This window comes from Ambystoma mexicanum, chromosome 6q (genome assembly GCF_040938575.1).
Source record: "Ambystoma mexicanum isolate Mex_15411 chromosome 6q, UKY_AmexF1_1, whole genome shotgun sequence".
In the NCBI taxonomy this organism is placed as follows: domain Eukaryota; kingdom Metazoa; phylum Chordata; class Amphibia; order Caudata; family Ambystomatidae; genus Ambystoma; species Ambystoma mexicanum.
Genome location: NC_090937.1, coordinates 1,278,353,301 through 1,278,370,148, shown reverse-complemented (window position 1 = coordinate 1,278,370,148; position 16,848 = coordinate 1,278,353,301). Strand labels below are relative to the sequence as shown.

The 16,848-nt window shown below is 39.3% G+C and overlaps 1 long non-coding RNA gene across 1 annotated transcript in view; it reads right to left on the bottom strand.

Annotated features, from left to right (window-relative positions):
• Positions 1–926: 926 nt before the first annotated feature.
• LOC138515609 (uncharacterized) overlaps positions 927–16,848 on the bottom strand; it is a 32,927-nt gene continuing 17,005 nt past the window's right edge. The window contains exon 4 of the long non-coding RNA XR_011282104.1: positions 927–1,225. This is a non-coding gene — a long non-coding RNA (uncharacterized lncRNA). The remainder of the gene's footprint in view (positions 1,226–16,848) is intronic.

The window sequence follows — 16,848 nt, the reverse complement described above, 5'->3', positions numbered from 1 at the left end:
TCCAGGTTGTGCATCATACAATGGTGGAGCAGGAGAAGCAGGTACTATATGGGGTACTATATGGGGGCTGCTTGTACAAACATCATTTTCACATAACTTTAGTGGTAGGTTGATGCAGAGATTCAGGGAGGCAGTGATGTACCAGTCAGTGTCTGTTTCTTGAAGTGAGTGTATAAAACATGTGCCAATGGGTGAAATATTTTAGGCGGATTAGGAGGCTCCTGGAATTTATGAAGGCAGCTTCTGGGAGAGTCACACCTGCATCATATTTGTCCAAGGAAGCAGCATCGATTCAGGGAGGTGGGTGATGCATAAATTGTACCCAGGGAAGGGTGCTCAGCTTATCAGGTGCTGGAAATGCGAGGGAGAACCCAGTGTACTGCCCACATTTTCCCAGCCACCTTAGACTCTTCCCTGGGTGCTGCAATGTTTTTGGCCCCTCCCTGTCCCTCGGATCCTCCACTCCCTCCCTCCCACTCTTTCTGCCCCATTTCATACCCCAACTCCCACTGATCCCTCCTCCCAACTCCCTGGCCCCCCCACTTACCTGCTAGGGCTCCCGGGACCACTGCTCATTCCTGTTGCGGTCCCCATAGAAATAGAAAAGTGACTTGAACACTTTCCTATTTTCTATGGCGGCAGCCTGTCTCCCGTAAAAACAAAACATTGCATATATATGACATACCCTTGCATGTGAATAGCAATACATCTATCTCACAACGGCTGGGCCCACTGGGGGGTAAACCACATTCCTACTTAGTGGCAAAAACTATATACAAAACAACCAAAGGAAGGTATAATAACTCATCAATGAAGTCAGGGTAGTCTTAAGCAAATAACAGACCTCCCGCCACACCACCAATTCATCAATAATAATTGTCAATTTTATTACAAAACATGTTACTACAATTCATTCACTATAATGATCACATTCAATACTAAAATGCATTCATAATACCTAAGCAACAATTGAAAAATGTATTCACAAAATACATAAAACAAGCATACTTTCCAATGTAAGTTTGGATTCACACTATTGTACGTTTTTTTCTTTAAAAACACTATTGACATGCTATGTTAGTAGCCCATCTTGTACAAGTTTCTGTCCTGGTGGCTCAAATCTGCCGGACATTCATCAGGGGCATTCTGAAATTCATTGTTAATATCATGTGTTGGACGTAGACTCGCCATGAACCTCTCTCTCCCTGGTCTTTGGGGAGGATGCCTAGTGGAAAAGGGACACACATTTATTTAAGTAAGTTACTAGTCAGTGTCTGTCTGTTAAACACAGACAAGAGACATAAATATGAACAGAGATTGAGCCAGCAGCCGCACAAATGATTGCTTCCTATCTACTGAGAACAACACTGATGAGAAAGGATGTTGACCCAGTGCGGAAAGGGTACAGTACGCAGTTGGCCTGGCTGGAAACTTTGGTGCACCCACATGAAACACATGCCCTACTGTTCCTCCACTGACACCTTATACCATTGTTGTGTCCATAAAAAGATGCCTCTGTGCCTTACCTCTGTGGGAATCTACATCCGTGGCCATGTTTCCTTTGCCTCGTGTAAATTGGGCGCTCCCTGATGGATCTGTCTCCTCTCCCTCTGCTTTTCATGAGGCCTCCCCCAATGTCTCCTCATAATCCAATACTGATGCTTTGGAAGTGCAATGCTGCATGTCATAGCCCATGAACCAGCACCAGCAAACTGCAGGGGGATCCTCCATTCTCATTAATCATGGGAGAATTTTATTATCCTTCTTTCTTGTAACATTGTCCCCCCTTCCACTCCCAGAGTCACAGATAAGCCATGAGAAAACCAGAAACTACAAATGAGAGGATTAGGAGAAGTCAAACACACCCTGAATCCCAAAAGTGTGAAAACGCCCCAATGAACTAGGAAGAACAAATTGTAGTCCCTACTGAGACAAATAGCACTACATGGCCAACATACACAAGCAACATAACAGAAAGTGGAGAAATGAGATGACAACAACAAACAACATGCAAGGGGGAATTGGGATAGGATTAACCAGTATTTATGAGGATTGGAAAACATATAGGAAATTATTTCTTGGCCTTTATAAGTTGTGTTAGGGGAAACAGAAAGAAAAGGACACCGTTTTCTTTACTTTTTTATATGGCACTAACAGCAAGCTAACAACACACTGAGCAATTACTAAAGGTGCACTGCTCAAAAACAATCAACAAAAAGGCACTTGAGACCAGCAAAGTAGACAAACACCAAACTCCTAAAACGACACAAAACTGTGCTTTAGTACATACAAACAACTCTCAAACCATCCACCAAGTATATACCTACTCCTTTCATCACAGCCTACCAAAACTGAACAGGAAGTGAGCTGGGCCTTTTATAGAAGGGTGAACATCCTTTAGACAACTCGATGGCTCTGATCATGCTGAATCAATTTGTTGGTTCTAACCTTGGGCCTCTAATTGCCTGGACAAACCTGATGAATATACCCAACTGATCATCTGGAAACAAGGAAGCCTGCCATGATCCAAAGCTCCTGATTAGAAGATGAAACATCATGTGGTTCACGGAAACCTGCTGCGAGTTCAACACGTTTTTAGACCCTGCCAAAATTACGTTATAGGAGGAATTACTCCAAAAAGATTTGGTTTTCCTGCAAAGCTGTATTTTGGAAGCTTGTACAGGCTTATTAAGATGTTTGCCTGGCAACCTATATTTTAATAATAATATGTAGAGAATGTAGACTTTCCTGGTTATCAGTTTAGTAGGATGTTTAACTAAATGCATACAACACCTGTTGTTTGTGAGTGGTCTGCTATGTTGCCTGTATCTGCAGTGCACATACTAACCTACTCTTTGCTCATTGCAAAACAGTACATTTTCCACTAACAGCTGTGCATTTTAAATTAAAATGTGCAATCACATTAAGTACAATGTAACCTTTAGGAAAAAGGGAAATATTCTAAGGGAGACATTAAAGCAATATGTATATTTCACGTACCTTTCAATATGTGCATGAAGTATCGTATGGTGCTAACAAAGAAGCATGTTTGCCCACTTTTTTAACACCTGTCTGGACTTAGCTCAATATGAACAAAATCATTGGAGAATACCTGTGGAGATGCAGACTCAAAGAGTCACCGTTGTGAAACAAAACAGTATGTTTGCCTTTTTCTTCTTGCTTTTGTGAACAAATAATTGATAGGGAGAGAATGTAACTTCTAATGAAAAAACAAATTAATAGGAATCTTTACTAGGATTGGTACCCTGTTCTGATCATGCTTTACTGGCTTTGGCTAAGAAATCCTAGGTCAATTGCGTGCTCCCCTTTACAAGTGAATGTGTAATGCTGGTTTGTAATTACGTACTTATCTCACTACAGTGGCCACCTGAAGTGAAACAAGTAGTACACATTATTTCGATAATATTTGTTGAAGAATAGTGTCTCCCTTGTTGTGCCCACACGTATTGTGCAGTGAATTGTGTACATGTTTAATTTGAAGGAACAAGTTATAGAATTGCGTCTCTGGAGAGATAGTCTTCCCCCTTAAGACCTAAATTAATTAAGATATATGCGTGTGAGAGTGTGTATGCATGTGTCTGTGCATGCTTGGTGTTTGTAGACCAAAATGTCATTCATTACCTCTACAAAAGGGCTTTTTCTTCAGGGCTTGAGCTAGGAGACCTCACATATGCCAACATTTTAAAAAAGTATTAGAGTTGGTGTACTATCTCAAGAAGCACATGCAGTATTAAAAACCCGGCACATCCATGCACTCTATTGCCATAACTCATGTGCTACTGATGTCATGGAACAATTAGCACACAAAAATGTCAATTGGATGTCCTTGATGCCAACTCTTGCAAGCTGTTCCAAATTCAAGTAAACAATGTTGAAAAAAGAAATGCAACAAATAATTGAAATTTGCTCCACAGACAAACTGGACATACATGGTATGACACTACCCATGTGTAACAAGCCACAACAAGATTAAATACCTTAGACAACTCTATCTCTAACACAGCTGGTTTGAAGAAAATATTAAAATTATCTTTAAACTGTAGAGTAATGCTTAAACATAACCTTGACGTGGAGCAAGGGCTAGTTAATGGAGCACTTGGTACAGTTGTTGGCTTTCAAACATACCCACGTGACAACAACATTCAGTTTGTCAATATTCTTTTTGACAAATTATCAGAAGTAAAAAGGATAGGATGCTCAACAGCTCTATTCCTTCTTTTCAAAGACATGTATGTACGCAGAGAACAATTTTCTCTAGCTCTAGAATACGCAGTCACCATTCATTAATCACAAGGTCTTACCCTACATAAAGCATTGATAGATATTGGGAACACAGACTTTAAAGAAGGCATGAGCTACGTAGCACTATCACGTTTATGTACACTTAACGGTATATTTCGAATCAACTTTGATGCAAGTAAAGTAAAGGCTGATATTCCTTCCATTTTAGAATACAATAGACTACGTTCACTATAAACCCCCATCTAAAAACCTATCCTGTTCCACAAAAAGCAAAACGTTATAAAAGAAATCTACTTCAAACAGAAATGCAACAGGATCTCATGGCAAATCCTCCAAAGAGAGTAAAATAAGCTAACACTTCATCAATTACTACAACCAAAGAAGAATCTACTACTCAAAGTAACTCAGGTACTTCTTCAAAGAAGCAACACACACTCCGAAGAAATGACTTGGACACATAACTATCTGGCCCATTCAAATTTTCAAATATAACTGGTGTAAATTGGTAAACAAATGTAGCAATAAATATTATATTCCAATTGCCACCAATTGTTGACAACATTTACTTACACAATACAGACCAATAGTGTTTACAAATGTTAGTCCTTCATAGAAATGCAAGCAACAATCCTGACAACACATACAGTGTTCATGGAATAAGAATTGGACTACTGTGCTGGAATTGTGAAATTCACTATAAACTCACAAAAAGATCCACAAAAATTACTAATATACTTACTACAAGAACTGGAAAACAAAAACATATCTCTAAAGTAAATCTTACAGATTTCATACATGTGGAAACATACATGCACTCTCTACAACAGTATGGCACAGGAACAAATCCCTAATGAACGCTTTGTGTTTGTATCCATACCTAACTGTGAATCTGTTCCATTTCAGCAACTTGTAAAAAATGCACACCATGGCAGATTATGTACTACCTGCAATTCAGATAATCGCTCCACCTTACAAATACAAACACATAGTAAATACGTAATACTAATGCTTCTACGTTACAATGCAGATGGTACCCAAAACAACTGCAAGCTGACTGGATTCACACATGGTCAAGTATCACTTGGTAAGAAAACCTTCACAACAATAGGTATAATCTACCACACAGGAGCCACAACCAATACAGGTCACTACACTGCATATATAAAAAAGAATTGTGGATGGTTCGAATGTAATGATAGTACCATTACTCTAAAGCACAGATTACCAGCAAATCTTATAAACACTCATTTAATATTCTTAAAACCAAAATTTAATTACTAATCTGTACATAAACAATAATGAAACTTCAATTAGAAAACTATAAACAGTCAGAATATGCCAACAGGTATCTAACTGCCCCAAGATTCTGTAACAACCAAACAGATAAATCAATAGCACTAAATTATAAGAAGACATAAACAGTTAGAATACGCCAACAGATATCTAACTGTCCCAAAAATCTACAACAACCCAACAGTTAGATGAGTAACTTGAAAATATAAATAAAAAACTATAACCAGTTACAATACACCAACAGATATCTAACTGCCCCAAGATTCTGCAACAGCCAAACAGATAAATCAAGAAGAAATACAGACTTAGAATACGCCAAAAGGTATCTAACTGCTCCAAAAATCCCAAAATCTTCAACAACCCAACGGATAAATGAGCAACTGGAAAATATAAATAAAAAACTATAACCAGTTAGAATACGTCAACAGGTAACAAGCAAACAGATAGAACATTAGCCAGAAACAACAAATAAACACTGAAAAGAAAGAAAGAAATGTATTGTACATAACAAAAAAACTTTTTTTTAATCCAGCATTGATTTTATTTCCCACAGACCCTATGATTTATTAAACAAACACAGAAACTGAGCAAATTGCACAGTAAACTACTAAATATGAGGGTCGAAATAATGCAGAAATGTCTATTATGCAATGCAATAACACATATAAACTACCTACACAACATGATCTTTTCTTTTATCACAGAAATTGAAAAAGGATATCTTCTCCAGTTACCCAAATCATGAAAAAATATATCCAATCACAAAAAATCAAACAGTAAGTAAATTATAATTCAACTCACAAATACTGCTCCATAACACAACCATTGAAGCAAACATCTAACGATACACCACAATTCAAAATGTTTACTTCCATGGATATCTTATATTGCAGTGCTTATTACCAAACTCTACAATCTTAATTACATGACGTAGCCAAAACTTAACATACAAACTATACAAATCAAACAGTTTAGAAACTGTAGATTTGTGGATATTTGATGGATGTTTGATTCTATGGGTGTGTTATGCTGCGGTGGTTGTGGCCAGGGCCTAGAGTCTTGGGTGCATGGCTTATGGCCTACGGCCTTCGGCCACGCACCCAAGACTCTATGCCCTGGCCACAACCACCGCAGCATAACACACCCATAGAATCAAACATTTTAACTGCGCTATATGGGCATTATTTATGTCCGCCGACAGCCGCGGTGATCACGGACATGACAAACACATCAGGGGCACCTGCCACCTAAACAAATACAGCATTTGACCCATCTCTTACTCCCCCACCCTTCGCAAGCACTCTTACACACTAACACACTCCACAAAGTGTATTTTTCCCCCATTCGTCGCTGAGCTGTCCGCGGATGTCTGCACACTTAAAGGGAATGCCTTTGTGGACTTCTAACAGTGAGATTCACATAGGCAGGGTACATTTGTTTGATTGACAATTTAATTTATGCATTTGCTATACATACATTGTAGTGATCGACACAGTAACAATCTGCATAATAACTTAGTTGAAGTTAAATTATTCTTTTAAATAAATTGTGATTTCTAACTTCCTCACTGTCTGTTCCTTGCCCAGAATTGTGGGGGTTGTATACATGAGGATGTTAGGTTGGCATGTTGTGCCAGCATGGGCATATAATTTAAAAGATTTACAAACACAAATATTCCTACACAATAACAAACCCAAAGTATTCAAAAGTTAGGTTGTTGTTTCACTGATGGATTTGTGGGGATTGGAAGGTAAGAGGTGGTATGTGCCACTATTTGTAATAATACTCTCATCTCTATCTGCAGAAGTTGTGGATTTCTTTATGTAGCACAAGTCTCGGGAGGATAGGGGCAACGTGCTCGCCTTGGAAGTAAGTTGACACGGAGCAACACATGTTCGATTTCCAGGTCCGCGCTTAGAAACCTCTGGGTATTAAGCACGTTATATAATAACCTATCATATCACAAGTCTATCAACGTTTTCTCAGTGCTGACCAAGTGCTGCTGGCTGTCTGTAATAACCAGTGCCACCATTTGTGTGCATGAAAATGTTGTGACACATACAGCTCACGATAGCAGGAATCTCACAGGATAAGGCAAATGGCAGAAATTGAGCTGGTGGTTGCGGAATAGCCAAGTACCTGACAGAAAGCCCTGGTTATTTGTATCAACAGACAACAGTTTCAATGATATGGCTACCCTGATGCTGTAGAACACTAATCATTGGGCCTCATTACAAGTTTGCTGGTACAGTAACAAAGGTACCAGTAAGCTTGCCAGTACAGTTGTTACTGTACCAGCAAACTACGAGTTTTGCTTGCGGGTGCATTTTCGCGGGCGGGTGGATTGGCACACATGAGCAGAGCATGTTGGATGCACTGACACCATTCTGAATGGTGCCGGTGCATCCAGCCTCCTCATTCCCATTGAGCCCTATTGGGCTCAAAGGGAATGGGGGAGCTTTTTTTACCGGCGGCCAGGAATGGCCAATTACCGGGTCCGGCAGGGCTGTAATGACACGATGATTGCCCATTGCGGGCACCGGAAAAATGTGCAAGTTCAACGGCAGCCTTCTGGTTTGACCGGCAAGGCTACCTCCTAACTTGTAATGAGTCCCATTGTCTATGCTTCACTTAGGACTTGTTCTCCATATTGTTGGTAACATTTGTTGACAGGGATGGCAACCCTGTGTCCATACTATGCTTGTATTGACATATACATCATACAGCACCAGTAATTATTTGAGGGATTGGTGTTACAGATGTTTGAAGAGGGAAACAATGTATGAGACATAGCTATTTGTTACTGAATGGGTGCAGAGTTACACATTGATCCTTTTTTGATAAGCCACCTTTATTGTATTTACAAACGAGGCCCCCCTTACAAACATCCTCCTCTGAGCCTGCCGTCATTCTCTGGTTGCAACGTTCAGAAGACCAAATATATACAGGGTGAAAGGCATTCCAGAGTGGAACCATGAGACCAAACGTAAACACAGTTCGCACCCTCTCGAGCACTGCCTTAACAGATGAAGGACACACAAGATCAGTAAGACCTGACATATAAGTCATACAGCACCAGTAAGTTTTTGAGGGATTGGTGCTACAGATATTTGAAGAGGCACAGAATGTATGAGACATAGCTATGTGTTATGTACTGTGCTACAACCATATATATACTTGCTGAAAATGTACCTTTGCATAAAAGGAACAGAGCATGACAACAAAGGGAAGTCAAATATTGTCCATCAAGTGCAACAACTTATCATTATCTGGCATAATGATCCCGACATTAAATTAAAGAATGGAAATATTCAATATATTTTAGTATCTTTATGTTGGAAGAAGCAAGATACTACGGACACGGGGGACACAATAACACAGTTAAATTGTACATGACTGTATTCTAGAAGCAGTAGCAAGGAATTTGCTTGCAGAGGAAAGTTTTGAAAGATAGGCAACACGTATGCATCTTCAACATCCAGAAGGAAGCCATCTTTTGGATCATCTCCACAACTGAAAATGTGCCAGGCACAGGGAAAAATCATGCGGGGTGTACAACGCTAACTCATGCAGTCCTGTTGGACACATTTCCCTTTATTTCACACATGTTTGCAATGTGTCTGGCCATGGGTAAATGAAGAAAGGGGGATCGAAGGCAGAGGTACCTTTTTAAGCTTTTATTCAACAGGCCCGCCTGGAGCCCATAGCCACATCTACTTCGATCATAACGGTCTGCGTCTGCCTCGCGACCCCCACATTCTAAACATAACAGGGGCTCACAGGACCGCAAGTAAATCAGCCATATCATTACATATCTTCCCCCCTAAAAGAAACAACAAAATAAACACTAAAATGGTATGCTACTAATCTCTAAATAAAGCAATTTAAACAGTATGGAATAAAGTGTACTGCAAATAATGTACATAATCTCCAACCATCTAGGTTCCTTTGTAATTCTCTTTCTCTGAGTAACATCTGTATCACTCATACCCGATGCCACAACCACATCTCTTTGCACACCACCCTCTCTCACACCTCCACTTCCAACTTGTTTGTTCTTCCAATTCACACCTTGTACATCAGTGGCCCTGGCTAATCTACCCTTGGTGGTACAAGGTGGTTCAAGGGGGGGTTGTCCTGACGACTGTGTTTAAACGGTCTACTTTCTTATTCCTGAAAACCTAAAGTTGTTCTGCCATGTAACATACATTCAAATTTCTTTTAATCTACCCTTGAACCATACCTCACCACCCTCAAGAATAACAACACCATTCCTCACAGCGGCAATCCTCTTAGGACAAAAAAATCTACTCTCAACACACTTGTTTTTGGATCTGGGATTTTTAATATACACTGATTCCCCTACCTTCCAATCATGAAACTTCACACCTTCTCTTCTGTCAAATTGCTCTTTATTCCTTTCCTGTCCTTGGCTGATTAACCTCATTATCTCCTTTCTGTCTACAACAATAGGCCTCGCCATACCTAACCACCGTGGGCAAAGTTTTGTCCCAGGTTCTCTTCCCTTGTGAGAAACAAAAGGAGAAACACCTGCAATCGAGTGTGGTGTGGTCACGTAGCTCCAGGTCATATGGTTTAGCATCTCCCTCCATGGTTGAGCCATGCGCATTGCAATTTGGATTCCCCCTTTCAAATACCTCCATTCCTCACAATGGCAATCTTCTTAGGACCAAGATATCTACTCTCAACACACTTGTTTATGGAACTTGTGTCTTTCGAATTTCCTCTTGGGCTCAAAGTGAATTGATAATTTTCTTCCACTGTAGTATATTGATCAGTATCTCCTTGGCCTTCTTGTGGTGTATCTGGCAGCCCATCATAGACACCGCGCCCTCCTGATCCCAGATTATGCAGTAATATTGCTTCTTCTCTAGCCGGTGCAAACCTTTCTCCCCCAATGGCAACCAGGTAAGTATCAAATCATTTTTCCATCGGTCCCACCTAATGGCTGCTGTACCGGGTTCTGGTAGGAAAGGTGGGGGCCGGGGCATGCTTGCTGCTGCCATGTTTGCACAACTTTTTAATACTACCTTAAACTTTCTGTATTGTCAAGTATCAGTTTAATCACTTAAAAATCACAATTTGAGATTATAATCGGGTGCACTTGAGACCTCAATCTGGTGCAACTCTTCTTTTATGCTGCTTGCTGGTTATTTTTGCTTAAGGACGAAATATCATTTACTGTATTTCCTTCAAATTGCACTCCTTTTGAATGTGCGGGTTAACAGGTTTTTTGCTTCACCTGTTTTCCCCCTCGTTGCCTTCCACCAATCACAGGGCACCTTGCAGGCAGGCTGTTGGCTCCGCCTACCTTGAGGAACCGTGACACGTAGATTAGGGAAATAGAAATCTTTGTAGTTGCGGCTGCATCCCAAACTAGGTCTCGAGGTCTCCTCCCCGTTTCCTCACATCGTTATCCCGATGGGATGCGCCACAGCTGGGAATGTCAGCTGTTCCTGGAGTATGTGGCAGGCGGAGGCACCGGCACTGCACAATACTCCTATAGACAGTCAACTGTCGTTGGAGGAGTTGGCCCCGTGCAGTGCTCCGCTCCGCGGTCTACTGCAGCTGGAGGCGCTGATGCTGGCCTTATACAGCGCTCCTCTCCGCTGCAAGCCTGTGTTACCTCGATCCCATCCTCGTCACCAATTGAAGAAAAGGGGATCGAGGCCACAGGTACGTTTTTAAACTTTTATTCAACAGGCCCGTCCGGAACTCATAGTCACTTCTACTTCCATCATAACGGTCTGAGTCTGCCACGTGACCCCCATATTCTAAACATAACATGGGCTTACGGGACAGATGCAGGACTGCAAGTCAATCAACTATATCATTACAGTAAACAAAGGCTAGGAGGTCGGCAGCTGCACAGAGGGGTAGTGCATATTTGAGAAAAATATGCCAGTACACAAAAAGTGATGAATTACTGCAGTGTTGTTTTTCCAAGCAGTTAATGTTGCCAGCAGAACGTGTCCTATGTCGAGGCTGACCTGCTTCTTTATCCAGGCCGGTAAGCCAAAGTAGTGTAATTGGGTGATTGTCACTGGTGTTTGCATGGATGTGCCGGGTTTCTAATACTGCTTGTGCTTCTTGAGATAGTACACCAACTCTAATACTTTTTAAAATGTTGGCGTAATTTAGGTCTGCAGACTGGCACATGTTTTCTGTTAATTCTCTGTATTGGAAATGTTGCCAAAGGTTGACATTTCCTATGCTGCCAACAGTTTTACGGCAGAGTTTGTGTCCTAAGGTTTTAAAAATAGGTACACCTTTTACTGGTGCCAATTGAAGAAGGTCTCCGAAAACAATGTGTTTTCCTCCAAAGAGCTCTTCGTAGTTTGTTTTGAGTACTTCTTGTAATCTGAGGTGAATCAAAGCCAACATTAGGTTGGAGACCATGCTCACTTCCTCTATTAGTAGCATTTTCATTTGTTTTAACACTCTGTGTAGTTCCATTGCAGCTTCTGTAGAAAGTTTGTAATATTCTAATTTGTTTTGGTGTTCTACTGCAAGGAGTAGTAATTGATGTAAAGTGACACCCCCTATGTTGTAGGCAGCGAAACCTGTGGGGGCAGTTACAACAGCTGACAGTTTGTTGTTTGTCAATTGTTGAAGGAACTTGCTGATGATGTAATATAGGTTTGTAATTTTGGCAGGTACATTCTTTATTTTCATGTTGTACACCATCTGCAATTTCTTTTGTCACTTCTTGAAAAATGCTACGCTGCTCATTGTTCAGTTTTGATTGCAGTACAGTTAAGTCTTCTGTATTTTCTTTATAGTGACACATGGTGTTTTCTACTTCTGTCATAGCTAATTCTGCCTCATTTGCAATTAGTGGCTGTCTCAGTGGTTCTTAGCTTCCTGTTACAGAAGGTCAACTACTGTCAAGAGTGTCCTTATCTAGTTGGGCCTGGAGTTCTTCTTCGTCTTACTGTTCATTGTGCATCATTGTTTTGTACTGTTCACATCGGTTATAGTGCTTTCATTTGCTTTGAAAGTGTCTTCATAGCAGTCATAGTCTAGTAATTCTTCTTCTTTTCTCCATGGTTTAAAAATTTGTAGCAGGGACATGTAACAAAGTTCTTTATGTTGAGGAGTTTTTAATGACAATTTGTATGATTAATTAAGCTTTGTTTGGTAAATTTCACTAAGCTGCCTTCACAATTTGTCACTCTGTATCTACCTTTGTTTTCATCTGGTTTTATATTATTTTTGTATGTGAAGTTTTGGGCTATGTGGTATAGACACATGGACTCCAAAGTGGTACTCCTGTTTGGGTAGTATGTGTCTCGTGAATTGTTTCTCAAAATGTCTTGGCTGTTGGGATCATTTTTGGCTATTGTTTGTATGTTGTCATATGATTTGAGAACTTTTTTTCTAGATTTAGCAGGACCAAGACTTAGCCATACTATATTTTCAGATTTTCCATACAAAGCAGTACCGGTTAAACAGTCTGCAGCTTCATAAGAGCCACGTTCTCTATGAGAGAGCATTTTTATTCCTAAACTGCATAATTTCTGAGATAGTGTTTTGTCTGATGATGATAGGTCATCCCAGAGGTCTTGAAGCTCTGTTTTTCTGCTTTGGTTAAGTAGGCTGTAACATATTGTGCAACTGCAGTGGAATTGTCTGCAATGTACCGCACATCTATGTTTGCATTCCATAAGAGGGCAATGATTGCATTGTAGTCATTGATATATTTTGCTTCTTATGTTCTTTTTATGTAATATGTGTTCTTATGTGATTTACCTTTAACACTATGTCTAACTGAATACATAAAGTTGTTTACTTCACCTGTTGCTGTAACTGGTTTAGGGAAACCAAAGCGGCATTTGGTGTAGTATTTCCCTTTGCTTTTGTATTTGCGATGACAATATTTCCCACATGTGTGTCTTTGAAATTGTAAAATTTGTGCATGAAGATCACTATCTGTTGCTTCTGAAGGAATTTTACAAGTGACATATTTTTCGATAAAATGTAAAACAGTTGCATCACTGTCTCGACCAAATTTAGGAGCATCTTTAATCCATAAAAGCCTGTGGATATGTGGTACTCCACTGGCTTGGAATTATTTTCTCCAAAAGAATTGTTGCACTTCTCTGAGGGGAGGAACACTTTTATTACAAAAAAAGTGTAGCAATGAAGTGATGATGGAAATATCTTGAAACATTAACAGGATCTAGAGAACAAAGTTCTCCAGGTGTTAGTATATCTATGTTTGATTTGTTTTGTTTGGTATGCATAGGAAATCATGTAAATCTTCCGAGGCATATTCATACAACACACATCTCTGTGACGTCGGAACCAGTACTCTTTAGTACTGATACCACACATTTTCGCTAACAGATTTGTAATGCTTGATTGTAAAACCTCATCGTTTTCTTGCACTTTTTGTAGAAATTGCATAGCTGACATATTTTGAAAATGGGTACCCGATTTCAATGTGTGTGCAACTCCGTAGCATAGAGTTGCTAGTTCACTTTCAAAGAGTAGGTAGAATATGTAATCCACATTTTGTGTAAATCTGGGATCTTCAGAATACATTTGTAACAAGCTGTATTCTGATGCTGATATCTGAGTGGGTCTATCATCGTACCTTCCTCCTTTCCCAGTAGGAAAGAGTAGAGGACGAATTTGTGCTTCTATACTTTTTTTCCCAAATGCTGATTGGTGATCCTTTGGTTTGTCGCATTTGGTACATTTCTAGCGCATCATCTATGGTGGCTTTAGAGTGTAATGGATGAATTGTATAATAGTCTAAAGTATTGAATACTGTAGCAGGATTTAGAAGTTCAAATTGACCAGTTTCTGGTGACTCTTGAATTATTTCAGTGGTTTCCCTCAGGTTTTCTTCAATATTAATTTCTTTGTATTATTCATTATTGTCTTTTAGATATTGCAAGGCTTGTCTAACTTTATATAAGTCTACGAGTTGTTTCCAAATTTATTTGTCTTTTGTAGGTACACCATTTACTAAGACAATTAAAGATTGCTGTATTGGACATTCTACTCCTAGAGTGTGTACATTTTCTTTTAGATCTAATGGTAAATGAACTACTTTGCCACAAATGCCTTTCACTAATTCTGAGGGAGGTAATTTTGCTGTTTTTGGTTGAAGGTGTATTATTGCTTGAAATGGATGCACTGTTTGAATTATGATGCTCCCATATAAATTGAGTTGTTGCAAGGGTTTTGGTAGTGGGAATAATTCCAAGTTATTTGTGATAGCACGTGAAGGAGTTTGGTTGTTGTCAAGTTTTGCAGTGCTGTAACTGCAAAGTATTAAGGGGTCATTTATTTCGTATTTGTTTTCTTCTATAAGGTAGAGTGCTAATTCAAACCATTTGAAATCTTCATTGTCTTCTATTTTGTATGTTACATCTACAGTTTTTGTGCTACTTTTATAAAAAGTTCTGCGGAAACACACAAACACATGGTCTGGTACTTCAGCGGATGTACTTTAATTTTAGTATTTCTGTTTTGTATGTGTGTAGTAGAAGGTTGCCACTTGTAGAATTGTTCCTAGTCTGTTTTAAAGTTATTGCATTTTGTAAGTGGCTTTCACTTCCAAAATATTTCTTCTAGATATGCTCTATTTCTTCTAGTAGGTCTTTGGCTGTGCCATGTAGAAGATTGTTATTTAAATTGCCTAATTCTAAAGATGGACTTTTAGCATAGTACAGTTTATGAACTAGATTTCTTATAGTTGAATTATGTGTTGATATCACTTTGACATGATAGAAGGTGCTTTTGCAATTAGGTCCTGAAATGATGGCTAATGAGAGTCCTTGTAGTGTTGTGTGTTTGCGCACTGGATAGGTATCCATATTTTGTAGAAGTTTCATTTCAAATTTGTCTTTGCCTTTTACATATTGCTTGAGGAACTGCCGTAACAATTTGAAAGTTTTGTTGGCAATGTTACACATTGACATGCATGGCCATTTTCTACAATGAACGTTTTGGTTCAGTCGGATGGAGAGGTGACACTGAGTTTTCTGGGGATATTTTTGTAAGGAGCATTTCTTGTTCCATTATGGTATTATTACATTTTTCATTCCCTCGTCTACTGGTATGTATGGCAATTGTGTTTGTTTGCTTTTGTTTGTATGCTTCTTCATTGAAATATGGTTCTGTGCTCGTGGTATGACTCCATTCACCTCCGCAGATATTTAAGAAGTTCTTTTTGTTGACATTCCGTTTATTGGGAATTCTTTTTTGTAATAATAAATTCCTTTTGAGAAGGATTGCACTGTATATGAGAGCTTCTAGAATGAATTTTCTACGGTAGGTTTTAAGTGTTGTGCATGATTTCTCTCCTGTTTTTATAAGATTCTGAAGGACTCTGTGGCTGAAACATTTTTGTAAAATACTATGACAAAAAGGGATCACAGGCTGATCCAGCAAACTATCGCCCTGTTAGATACGATTGGAAAAATCTTTCCCTCATTTGTACAAAAAAAGATATACATCTGGGCTTTGAATACTGGTATAGGAGACTGTCGACAATCAGGGTTCACCAAGGGAGTAGGGACAGAATTAAACTTAATGTTATTAAACATACTAAAATTAGAGACCTTAAAAGGAGGACAAAATCTATTCCTTGCCTTTGTGGACATGCAGCAAGCCTTCGGCAGAATAAATAGGAAGTTGCTGTGGCAAAAACTAACAAAGTGGCAATGCCCACCAGATATACTCAATCCTGTAAGATCTTTGCATGAAGGAACTACCATTAAAATTCGGATGAACCACGACGGAGAACTAACAAACATCATATCTACAACAAAACTGTTCATCTCCAGTCTACCGGCTGACTTAAAAGAGGCAAAGTGCTTTCTGCCGAAAGTAAACAATCAAGTAAAATTGCATTATATACTCTGATGATCTAGTATTGGTAGACTGGACACAAATAGGTTTACAACGGTTGCTGTTGACATTAAAAAACTACTTGACAAAGAACAACCTTGAAATGAATACCACAAAAAACAAAATAATGCAGATGGGCCATCTAAAAGGGTCAAAAAACACAAAATTCAGATGGTATGACGCAAGTGAAACAATTGAGACAACAGCTTCAATACATTATCTTGGAATCATCTTTAACACATCGATTTGTCAATGTCCTTGGTATCAGGACTTGAGAAGCAGAATGGCAATGTATGCCTTACAAGGATCTAAACTGCATAATGACTATGGAAAATTCTCATTTCACCCCATACTATTGTTTTATCTGAATAAAGTAGTACCAGCAATAACTTTTGGTGCAGAATC